The sequence below is a fragment of the Manis pentadactyla genome, chromosome 2 (genome assembly GCF_030020395.1).
Source record: "Manis pentadactyla isolate mManPen7 chromosome 2, mManPen7.hap1, whole genome shotgun sequence".
NCBI classification, from domain to species: Eukaryota; Metazoa; Chordata; class Mammalia; order Pholidota; family Manidae; genus Manis; species Manis pentadactyla.
Window position 1 is genome coordinate 5,705,635 of NC_080020.1, and position 13,062 is coordinate 5,718,696.

At 43.3% G+C, this 13,062-nt stretch overlaps 1 protein-coding gene across 2 annotated transcripts in view; it reads left to right on the forward strand.

Annotated features, from left to right (window-relative positions):
- Positions 1 to 13,062, forward strand: part of STARD13 (StAR related lipid transfer domain containing 13) — a 329,780-nt gene that overhangs the window by 150,895 nt on the left and 165,823 nt on the right. The gene's annotated exons all lie outside the window — the stretch shown is intronic.

Consider the following 13,062-nt stretch of genomic DNA (forward strand, 5'->3'; position numbering starts at 1 on the left):
GGGGGGAGGAGGCTGGGTGGGCAAGAATGGCCTGCAAAGGCTTCCCAGGAAGGGGGCTCTTGAGTTGGGTCTTGAAAAGCGAGTAGGAATTGAAGGGGCACCAAAGAGAGCCTTGTGGGCAGTGGGGCAGGAGTGGAATCTCTTTCCCTCCAGACATTTCAAGGCTTTTTCAGGCAACAAGAAAGGAGTCCAGCCTTTCATGCAAGACGGAAGGATTTTTGATTTCATCCCTTTACCAGCAGGGGCCTATCAATGTTTATAAATAACGTATCAGAACTATACTTTGGAATATTACCTGCAACTAGATATGGGAAAAACTGGAACTGAAGAATCAGGAGACAGAAATATAGGAGATAAGTTTATTTATAAAATGAGGAAAAAGTAGAAACTACCTCATAGCATTGTTTGGGGACTTAGATATGTATGCAAAGCACTTAGAATGGTGCCTGATGCATAGTGTTAAAAAATGTGAGCTGTCATTCCTTAAGCACTCTAGGTGTGAAGGTGAACAGGCCCAACGCCTGCATTTATTTCCATTTCACGAATATTAGAATCAGTTCTTCACTTCTAGAGCCTCTAAGTACAGTGGCAGGCATAGGGGAGGTCCTATTAGGTAGTGTCGCCGGTGTCATTATCATTTCCCTTTCCCACGGTCCCTCCAGGCACGCGTGTGTTCGTGCCGTCCTCTCTGGAACCGGTGATTGTCCTGAGAGCACCCTGGCGACATCCCTTTGCCTTACTGTTGCTCTGTTGCTCATATTAATCCTTCCTCCTTTAATTCTACTCTGATTATTACGTGAGACATCTTCCTGAGCATGCTCTCTGCTTGTAGGCACAAGTATGAAAGAAGACTGTAATCTCGAGAACAATTTAAAAATAAACAGGTGAGTCCAGGTTTTCCAAGAAAAAGAAACTCAAGGTGGAAATTCCCTGCAGAAGAACTCGACTGGCAGTGACAATGAGTTTTCACAAGCTAGTCCTGCTCTATACACCAGACTTAACATACAAAAGGAAAAGGCACGTTATGCCTCTTTAAGTACAACAGAGTCCAATCTGGAAGAGGGGAGAGGAGATACGGTGCAGGAAAGAGGGACTGGGGAGCAGTCGAGGCATGGAGTTTCCATGCTTTGTCCTCACGGAGTAGTCAGATCCCCTCATGCAGATCTCACTTCGTTTTCTCACATGCAGAGGGAAATGACCACCCGTCCCATCTGCCGTTCACCCCCATTGCATCCTACCAGCATTCAGTCTCCACCCCTGCGTGCCAGGCACTGGCCAAAGTGCTGGGATACGATAGTGAGCAGAAACACACATGGTCGTTGCCTTCACGTTGTATCACGTTGGATACAACCCAGGGGAAGAGGCAGATATTAATCAAATGTTTATCCCCTGCAAATATCACAGTGCAGCCGTGACAGGCTGCAAGGGCAATGTCCAGGGCGCTCTGTGGGGCTGCAGGGAGCCAGGGAAAGTGTCCTTGAGGGCATGACCCTGGAGCGGTAGAGGCTTATGTCACCCTGCGGGTACTTGGTGTTGCTGCCCAAGAAGAGGAGGCAGCTGTCAAACCCATGTCCCTGGACCCCGGACAGGAAGGAAGATGTGGTTATTCAGGCTGCGAGGGGAAACAGTGGCAAAGCCAGACAAGGCCCTGGTGGCCCTTTGAAAGGACTGTTTGAGAGGGTTGTTTCCATCATCAAGTGAGAGGAAGGGCTTATATTTACGATTTTAAAATCTTCAAAAATTAGGAAATGCTGAACAACTGAAAGACAATTTCATTATCAGCGTGAGTATTGTCTTTCTGAGCTACACCAAAGAGAACTGCACCAAATGCCTTTAAAGCTCTTTTAAAAAGAGCATTTATTCGACTCAAGGAATCAAAGGACAAAGTGGGGCTGTACGCTAAGTCATAAAATACTCTCCAGCGAGCAGCCTAGGCATCCACCTGTTGGCTACATAAAATGCTGGTGATTTTGTAAACTCATAAACTCTTGTTTGGAAAGGAACCTTCTCATTAAGCCATAACATTTCTGACTTGGTCAATCACACGAGAAGTTGAGAACCTCCATAGATGAGGCCCTCCTAGCTGTTGAAGGCACCCTATTCCATCTTTGTCCTTTGAACTTGCTGCAAAGTTCCCTCTCATATTTTGGATCAGAACCTGTAAGATGTGGATGGGGGCGGGAGGCACTAATCTTACAGGGTGCCAGGTGCTTCATGTATATAATCTAGTTTAATCCTCACAGACTGTTTGTGAGGCCTAACCTCAGTTTTACAGATAAGAAAACTGAGGTGTAGAAAAATGAGCTAGCTTTTATTGATCCAAGCATATATAGTTAATAAGTAGCAAAGCCTGACTTTGACTGCGAAATTGATGTGACTCCAAAGCCATGGTTCTTCTGGGAGTTGTAGAACTGTACTCTGGAGCCATTTAAAATATCTTGACAGTTACAGCATCTTTTGAAAATCGGAGGAAATCTAAAGACCAATGCTCTAAAAAAAGTGAGCACATGCACACAATTTTGCAGAACCTTCCAGAGTTGTGTTGGCTCACAGACCACAAGTTAATAGACCCATGCTGTTATGGTCACTGGTTAGAACGCAGGCTTCGTTAGGACAGAGATGGTTGTCTGTTTAACTAACTGATGCCTTCCCAGCACTATGAACATTGCCTGGCACAGAGTAGGAGTTGGGAAAATACTGGTTGAGTAAGAGTGATTCCAAAGGCCTGGTCCTGTTCACAAGCTGCTTACAGCAGGATGATAAAAGTACAGAATATGGGGGTGGGTGGGGGATGCCTCTGTGCAGAATCCAGGAGAAGCACAGAATGACTTCCCAGCCCTGACCACAGGGCATCCAAGGGGCCCAACATGGGATTGCCTGGGTCCAGACTTGAGAAATTATGTGCTAAGTTTGTTTTCATTTGCTTTGCTTTTTAATTTTCAAGTAATTTTCTCTCCTTCCACTCTCAGAAAAGGATAGCATCTTTAAGTTTCTTTCTGAATTACAACTTGAAGTGCACTAGTAAAATTTGTACTTCTGAGTAAATTTTCAAGAAGTATATGGATAAACAGTATAAAGACCACTTTGTCCAAATGCTTCCCTGTACCACCACTCTATTATTTAAATGGTTTTGCTCATTGTTGAGAGGCTAGAACATTAGTATGCTTCTGTGTTTTTCTAAAACTGAAGAAAATATTCTCTCTTAGAAGTAGTTGTGAGGATATTTTATTTTATTCATCCCAGGTTTTAAAACAAGGAGAAGATGAAAAAACAGTTTCTTAGATCTAGAGATTAGGTCTCTGCGATTGATAGTTCTTAGCTAAGCACCCCCAGTGAATTTTCCTCCAAAAGGCAACATTCAAGAAGTGTGTTTTTTTTAATGACTTTATTTTTAATTGGTTTAGATTCTGATTAGTTGACACAGAGTAGGAGGGGAACTAATCATCGTATATACTTGGTCCGCTTATATATACGCGACATATGTGTAAACACATATAAACCATGTAGATAAGGAAAGGGAAGCCTCAAGGGACTAACCGGAAGACGTAGAGCTGGGGTACATTTGTGTTTTGCAACAGGAGAGTAATACGGTGGAAGTGTTATCCTGAGAAGCTAACTGTTGTGTGGAGTTCAGGATAGAAGCAGGGCAGGCAAGAGTAGACACAGAAACACAAGCCGTCCTGTCAGAATGAATCGTCTGAGCAAGACGGCTGGTCCCTACATGGTGCAGGGGCCACATTCCAGCAACACGACAAGGAATGGATGTGAGAGGCACTGAGGAAATACAAGCCATGTCAGATAGTATCTGTCATTTTGGTGCATATTTTTCTCATTCCTGTCTTCCATCTGCAGGGCGTAGAGGCACTTGGAAATGAGTTGAGGGTGAGGCCTCTTTTCCGCACCTCCTGATGTGCATCACTGCTTAGACTTGATCCCCTCATTATATAAGCAATATAACTAGTCATGACAGAATATTTAGAAAGTGGAAAAGTCAAAGCCATCAACCATAGTTCTAGCATCCTAAAAAAATGGGTCATTGTTAACTTTTCAGTATGTTTTCTTCTAATGTTTTTACTATGCTTTTTTTTTTTTACAAAATGTAATCATTGTTATATGTACCACACCATTCTGTGCCTGCATTTTTAATTTGCAACAGTACACTGATTGATTAACAGCATGCCGTGGGGTTGGGTTTCTGAATGTAATGCTTATTGAGAAGCAAGCCAAAGCCCTGAAGCCCCCAAAAGTTAGAGAATGAAAGAGAGTATTTTAAGTTCATCAAAGCCTAAAAGTAGCTTTTGCTATGTTCTGTCCTTCTGTGCAGTGAACACATTTTTGGTGCTTAGTATTTTCCTGTGATTGATTAATGTTGAGTCATCTTGGTGGGGCAGCAAGGGGAAGGTAGCCACGCCCAGTTCTCTCTGTTGTCCTTGGTCTGTTTAAACAGGTCTGTGTCATAAGACACAGTATGGTTATGATGTGCTCGCAGAGGTTGGCCAGAGGCCACTGTGTGCTCTTGTAAACATCAAGCTCTGAAGAAAAACTAAAATGAGAAATCTCAGGACAGATTCTGTGTATTTATACACACACATATATTCTCAAACAGAAAGGAGCTCCCCCAGAAAAGCTTTACAAAACATGCATAACAGTCAAGCAATACCCCTTTCTTCCCTTAATTCAAAGGAGCATCAGGCTAAGGAACCTTCAAAGGAAGCTAACATGAGTACAGGTTTGGAAACCTACTTGGTCTTTAAGGCAGAATTATACCGATTTTGAAAGATGATCAACAAAGGGTGGCTCCCCAGTGCCAGGGAACCATTTGACGTGTAGTTCCAGGACTTCACACATACGCTGCTACAGTGAGCTCCCTAGTAGACCCCTCTTCCTTCTGCATAGCCTGTAACTCCTGAATTCAGATTGCCTTCTTAGTTCCTTAACATTATTGACCATAATCCTTCTTCTAAAATGACTGTGACCTCCAGGAGATAGCTGTGGCTGAGAGGTATGCCCCCACTTGAGAGCTTTGGTGGAGAAACTAAAGAATGAATCAAGAGGAACATTGGGAGAAGTCGTGAGGTCTCTATTATGTGGTGGCTTGAAATATACTCCATCTTATTGATTTAAAAAGGGCACAGAGCATAGGCAAGTATTTATGTATTGTTCTTCTCTTCATGGACCTTCCCCCCAAAATACCGTATTCCTCTCTTCTCGCCCAAGTGCGCATCCCTCCGGGCTTAGCTCTACCCTTCCTGCTCCGCAGGTGAGTCGCCTCCTGCCCTCACTAAGCTGCCCCTACTCTGCCCGCACACGCTCCTCCGCGCACCTCGGCCCCAGCACCTGCGATGCCGTCCTGTATTTGTAACTGTCCTCAACTTTGGCCATTATAAACCATACTGTTGAGAAGAGGGCCAGTGTCACGTGCACCTTTGTGCTGTTGGTGCCCAGCACTGTGCCTGGCATGAAGTATGCATTCGAAATATTTAACTAGGAAAGGGTGAGAGAAAAGAAACCGTAACAGGAATTCATTAGTGGCTTTGTCTCTATTTATGACAAACAAGATGTCAGCAAAAATCACGTTTTCATTCCACCAGAGTCACCTTAGGTTAAATCTTTGTCCACAAACCCAAAGAGGAACCTCCCCATGATGCCCAGTCACCAGCATGGAACTGTGTCTCCCCAGTCACCTCAAAGTCCCACTGACACTGGCCTCTAAATGTCTTGCTACCTTCTCAAATTCATAGTGCTTCTCTCTTTATGGGATGTGTGAGATGTGTTCTAATACCATCTCTCCTCCTAACACCACTTTCCTTTCTTTAAAGTGTAGATTGATGGCCTTACATGATGACTAAGGAGGGGAAATATGCTATCATATTCTTAGTATACCTGAATTGAATTCATCCAAGAAAATATATGTGGTTTAAATGTATAAGAAATGCAATTGCGTTATCATTCACACACCCTTATTCTCCCACAGTTTGTGTGCCATGGTTATTTCTAAACTTGACTCAGTGCCCAGCTGCTGCGTGACAGACACCAGATGGGAAGCAATTGTGTATAGTAATGGAGACTGGGTCCAGGGCTACAGGTCAGCCTAACAATCTTTATGATGGTGCACCTTTTATTGGGCAATCTCAAACATTTGCAAAACAGATAATGTGGGGAATTAATGAAGTATTTCCCAAAGAGTCATCATAAGATGTCTTTAATGAGGAAGCTTCCTTTTTATATTCCAGTTATAACCTGAATCAGCCTTAAGAAAATGTATTCACTGTTGTTCAAGGTGGGGAGGGAGGGTATAGAATCTAACCTGAGGTAAATGAGGATAAGTCTCTAAATGCAGACAAATTCTACCTAGGAGACCGAAAGATCCCTTCTAGTAATCTAAGCAATTCTTTAAAAAGAAAAGAAACACCCAAAATGAGCAATTACCTTTATTTTTCAATTAGGGCAGAACTACCTAGGTTTTAGAAAATATCAGACAGGAAGTATCTCCAATAAAATTATTGAAATAATTATTAAAAGATGTTTATGGTAGTGAAGAAACAGAGACGGCTGATAACCCCGATGCAGTCTGGATCTACGAAGAACAACTGTTCCAATTCGTCACTGAAGGCCCAGCAAGCGTGCTTATAAAATTTGAGACTGATTGGAAGTTATGGGTTAGCAAGTTTTTCCATGCCTTTCAGCCTCTCTCTGTGGATCAAGGGTTGCTGATCCCTCCAGGCCCCCTACTTTTCTCAAGGTCCCCTAAACTGCCCTCTGTCTGATGGTCAAAGCATATACTCTCGCCACTAACCAGCAAAGAGAAGTGTGTATTTAAAGCTCTTAATTTGGGGAGAATAAAACCTTGGATTATCTGCTGTCCAGTCCTTATCCAACCCAAGTTGTTGTAGCAGCCATACCAACAACACTATTTATGATGATGATTGCCTAAAAAATATGCATCTAGTCCTCTAGAAATTCTTAATTTCGTCCTTGGAAAAATTCAGATCATCCATTATTCAGTTATATACTCAATCATCCAACCAGTCGTTACTGATTTCCTTCCATGGGTTGGCCTTTGTGGCAGGCACTTGAGTATAGAATGTGAATGAAACAGACACAGCCCAGACACAGCACTGTACTGACAAGAAAGGGCAGTGCAAAGGTCAACGACCAAATAAATAGGTAATTACAGATTTAGAAAGGCGCTATAGAACAAACAAGTGAGGGGGTTTGCTTCCGCTTAGGGAAAACGAACAGGGATGGTTGTCCTGGGGATGTACCAGTGACGCTGACACTTGAAAGCTGAGAAAGAGCCAGCAATGGGATGGACTCCATGAAAAGCATCCGGACTAAGGAGCAGCATGTGTGGGAAGAAGGCAGGAGAGCAAAGTGGAGCAGGCTGGCGTTGAACGGGCATGGCTAGGGGCCATGTTTAGTGTGGTTTAGCCATGGTTAGCAGGAACAGATTGTGCAGGACCTCGTGGACCAAGCAAGGATTTTGTTGTAGGTGCAACAGAAAAATTTTGATGCAGAAAAGTGATATGGTTCAATACATAGTTTAAAGGATCACAGAGTATAGCATACTTACGCTATGTTTTTTGGGGGCCCTCGTAGAAATTTTCCTAAATAGTGCTGTTACCATGTTACTGACATTAAAGGGTACAGTTAAGAAACCATGAACTAAGGTTTGTTACTATATGTAATACTTGGAAGATCTGATTCTTTATGAGGACCCAGGAAATTTTCCCTAGGGGTCTCAATACCTGGTGATCTGTATTTATCTGAATCACCGTGTTGTTACTGTCATGCAGATACACTGAATTTCTTAATGCGTCTTGTTTCCCTTTTGCTTTGTCACATAGGAATCACATTTTCAACCACCTCCCACCAATGTGCAGGGTTGTATGGCTTGTATTCCTGTGAACTGATTTCAGCCTTGACTTTATTATTTTCCTACTCTTACTTAACCTTTTTCCAAACTCATTTAACTTTTATTTTATGCCCGTAAATTTTCCTAGCTACATCACTACCCAAAGAGCAAGGCAGAATTAAATAGTTGGGGGAAAAAAATCAGGAATTAAAAATACCTCAATAATTCTAATAAGTCAAAAGGCTTCTTCTCATGTTTGGAAGGTCATTTGTTAAGTACAGGATAGCTAACCCTCAACCCTCCCTTAACAGCAGATTTTATGAAGATGTATAAACACCACACTGCTTAAGCACTTCGACTGCCTATAAAACAGTATGAGGCAGTAGAGATAGCCCCCCCCACAGTACCTCACTTTGGAGGAGCGGCAAGTTTCTATACTCTCTTCCCTGGCAGACTGTCCCTGGAGGCAGGGACCACATAGCATTCACTTTGTATCTTCCCCACCTACTGCGGCACTGTGCCGGCATTCAGTAGGGCTGAATTAACGATTGGGTAAGTGTAGATTAAACAACAAAAACTGCCCATAACCTGAGACAGGACCCGTACAAGTGTAGCACACCCGATGCAGGTCACATGAAGCCATGTTTTTAAGGAGGTACTGAGAGACTTGGGTAGGACCAAAAGACAGCAATCAGCTTGCTGTATAGTTAGAAGTTGTGCGGTTTGATGGAGAAGAATGTTTAGCCTACAAAAGATTCTTAGAAGGGGCGGTCCGGCTTTCTACAAACATCTGAGGGGCAGGCCTATGGAAGAAAGAATAAATTTGTCCCGTCGAACTCCGAATGGCAGAAGTAGAGCCAGTGGATGGAAAATATGAGGAAAAACGTAAACAGCTTGTGTTCCTTGGTGAGGTCATTACGTCGGTTGGGTATTAACTAATTGATCTGACAGCAACATGTACAGTAGTTGAGTGGCTGGATTAGAAGATGTTTAATGTCCTTTCCAAATCTAGGATGTAAAACTTTATGGCCCCAGCAGTGGCAATGAATAAATGGATTCAATATTAGCATGTAACGAGCTTATCTAATTAATGTGCCACATAATGACTATTAACAGGTATTAACATGACTCTTAATACTAAAGGTTTTTGCATTAGTCATAAAAATGTTTCTGAAGGCAGTAGGTTTTGACAGAGAGAGAGAGAGTAGGAAATCGCACAGTTCCAGATCTTTGGAAAGACTTAGAAAAGTGAAGAAATTTCGGTTTGGCAGGAATGGATGGGTGCAGGCAAAGAGCCCGGGACTAGTCAGACCGGATCACTGGCCACATGAACAGGAGCTGATGTGCGAGTCCCCAGGGGACGGCATGAGGGCAGAGCACAGAGAAGAGGTTGATCAAAGGCAGAACAAAGGACATCTATTACCACCCATACGTCTTTGCAGCAGGATCTGGACTGCAAATGGAAGACACGGTCCAGAAGTGGGGGAGCTGAATCAGAAGAGAATCCACTCCAAAACCTTTCATGGGGGGTCCTGGTCATGGCCACGAATGTAATACCACTGGTCATTGGGCATGGGGTGCATGCATATTGGGAAGACTGACTGGTATAGAGTTGGGCACATAATCAAAATCAACTGGTGGAAATCCTCAAAATGAGCTTCAGAGGCCACAGGAAGAAGGCTTTGGCATGGACCCACAACCTTTGGATTCAGTTTATTTCAAAAGCTGCCCTCCAAGTAGGTTCTGCTTTTTTCCACCTGCCACTTGTATCTCAGACAGTTTCCTCCTTGGCAGAGCTGCCTGGCCCCCTCTGAGCAGGCTGACAGAGAGGCTGGAATGTGTGTGAAGGAGGAGAGGGAAGCAGGGAGATGAAAGCACTGTGAGCCACTCCTGGCTTCTGTAAAAGCGCCCTCGCTTTCTGCCATGTGTACACAAGGTTCCAGGGAGCACGAATCTGGAATCATCTATCAAAAGACTTGAAAATTTTAAATCCCACACGTTTGGTTTAGAGGCCAAATTTCAGAGTTTTGACTGTATTTGGAGAGTTCGCATTGGGAAGACATGCCATGGAAAAGCCAAGACAATGTGCGGAGTTAGCCTTGAGGAGGAGCAGAAAGCAGAGGACACACAACAGCCTACCCTGCAAGAGAAGTCATTAAATAAAGAGACAGTCGAGCTGTTTCTCACTTTGGACTGGGGTGAGGTGGGGGTGCGTCTTCAGTTCTCAGCCTTGGGTTACTCCTAAGGGACCACGGTTCTCACCCATTAATTAAAGGCTCTGGGCTGTGTATCTTGGTCTCTAGACGTCTGGATCTCAACTATTCCATAGCTAAATGGAATGTTCCATTCCAGTACCACATACAAATTAAATAGGACTAAGATGGTTTTCAATATATCCTTCCAAAATTTTCTCCTCTACCCAGTTTCCCCAGAAACCTTTCAGTGCCACAGTTTTTCCTCCCTGTCCTTCACATGTGACAGTGGGAGGAGTTACAATACCATTAGTTTGGAGATACACAGTGGCTCTCTGCTTGATTGCAATATGACGTGGGACATCGCTTCACCTCTGGGAGGCTTTGTTTCCTTGCCTACAAAATAAGATACCACAGAGGGTTTCCTGGCCTGAATTAAATGACAGAATGTAAATAGCTTAAGGCTTAGCACATAGTAGGCACTCAACACTGTTAGTCCCTCCCCTTCCCTGTTAATTGCCCTGTTTGGTTCCCACTAGTCGTCTATTTATCTTATCCCGGAAATTGTCTGAGGGAAGACTGCACTTGATGACCAAATTAGGAAAGAGGAAAAGTAGGTGAACACTAAAAACTATGCCATCCATTTTCCTCATTTTTAAAGGAATCTAGCAACAGTCTTGGAAGACACACTTGGGTTTCCAGCACTCTCACCCTCTCTGGTTTCTTCAGAACCTCATCACTGACCAGTGAGGGGGCAGGTTCTGTTGGTGAGATGCATGGAGGACATCATCAGCCCCGGGAAGATCGTGAGCAGGTCCTTGCTTCCGCATTGACCACAAGCAGAACGGAACTGCCCACCCACTACTGATTTGGTCAATCACTAGGACCAAATGCTGAAAAAAATTCATTGAAAGGTTCAGGTTTCACAGCAATGCATTAGCATAATACCAGGCATTAGTGGTGCTAATAGGAAAATAATGGTACCTATCTACTTTAGATATGGTATTTAGGATACACAAAATGCCAAACATGATGAGCAGTTGCATGGATTTATAGATACTACTTGAACCATAAAATAAATCTTGTACCTGAAATAGAGAGGACAGAGATGTTGATGCATAGTCCTTCCTAGATCCTCTTATTAAAACTCACAAATTTTGAGAAAAATTAGGCTTTATTCTAACTTGCTTTCCTTTTAATCAGGGAATACAAATTTCCTTTTTTGCTTAATTTACATTCAATTCTTGTTCTTCACTGCCAATTTTCTACCAAATACTATGGTTCACGTTGCAACCGTTTACAAATATCAAAGAGTACATAATCATGATCTTGATGTTTTCCAAACAAACACCTCAGGACTTTCAGCATTTTCACGTGTTTATTATTATGCAAAAAGGTGACATTGTGTTTTTTTGGTTTTGTTTTCTTTTTTAGTAACCAGGCCATAACACACTGCAGTGCTTCTGGGAAAGAATCCATTTATTTTTAAAATGTAGCCAAGTTAGCAATGAACTACAAGATTGGCATTAGGAATGGCCAGTATTTTTTTGAGTGTTATTCACCACTATAAAGCAACTACATATTAATTTCTTTCCTTTCCCTTGGCTTCTGGAACATATCCAAAGTTCCCAAGTCCCATACTCTTTTGTCACTCTCCACTCTGCTTCCATTCTCTCCCAGTGGAAAAGTGATACCTGCCACGTGTCTGGCTCAAGCACATGGTTTACGGCAGGGACGTCCCCAGCGTTGGACTATTAATCCAAAAAGCATGTACACAAAGTGGCTGCCCTTAGCATCTCCATCCGATGGCAGCCAGGCTGGAGCTGAGCTTGGCAAGTGGACCTTTATTTACAGGTATCTAATATTGCAGTATAGCGCTGACCCTGTCTGCCATTCATGTGCATGCATCTGGCGTACCCGACTCCCTAGATCTCAGATCCCTTTCACCTTCCAAAAGGATGCCCTGGGACAGAAAAACCCTGATCAAATCCTAAGTAAGAATTGTAAAGAAACCAAGTGAGCGCATCCTTTTCTTTTCAGCTGTGGTGCCTGCTGAAAACCTAACACCTGCCTCTTCTTGCACCATTATCAGAAGGGGCTCACAATTGCCCTGAGCGATAGTATATTCTAGAGTAGGCCCTAGAGACCTTTAATAACTTGTTTATTTCCATAGTGGGACAGTAATAGGAGCTAGCTGCTTCTCAGAATCGAGCCAGCAGGAATTCCCACAGGGAAGGCTGACCACTGTGAGCCACAGTAATGAGAATCGGGGTCCTAATTTGAGTCCTATTATACTTTTAATTGAGAGTTTTTCATTACTAGGGCTATAAATCTCAGGCCAAGCTGTGTTTCAGTCTGAGTCAGTCAAATGTAAGAGAAACTTGGCCACACGCTTCTTTTTCAAAGAACTTTATTCTTTCAGCCCCAGGCTCAGAATTCGATAACATGTTTTCTGTGGACGTTTTTCTCTTCACATCAAACAATATTAAAGAGGAAAAACGGGGTGGGGGACGGATTCTATTACTCCCATATGTATCCTTGGATGTGGCCAAATCAAATTACTCAGGTTCCTTAACACACGCTCTGGTTCCAGATTTCCGCACATGTGGCCACAGATCCTTCTGCAAAGCCCTCCCCAGCCTCTGCTTGTCAGAGCCCCACCCATTTTTTTTTTAAAGGCCCACCCAAGTGCCTCCTTCTCTGTCGGTTCTCTAGTCATCACCCCCATCAAAACTGATGTTGTTCCCCCAACACCCCGGCTGTCTCATTGAGCCACCTTTCGCAGTACGCGTGTATTAAGAGCTTTTGCACCCCTCCCCTATTGACAGTAGCTTGGAGGCAGTACCTTTGCCTGACTGCAGCTTCCCAGTGATCTACCACAGCGTCTTAAATGCGATAGATCCTTCATAAGTAGTTTGCTTCTTGGTGTTGAAAATGTGAGGAAATAGAAAAAAATCACTTAACAGTTGTGTTCATGCCCTTTGCCTCTGCGTCTCTTATCTGTAAGAGCTCTTA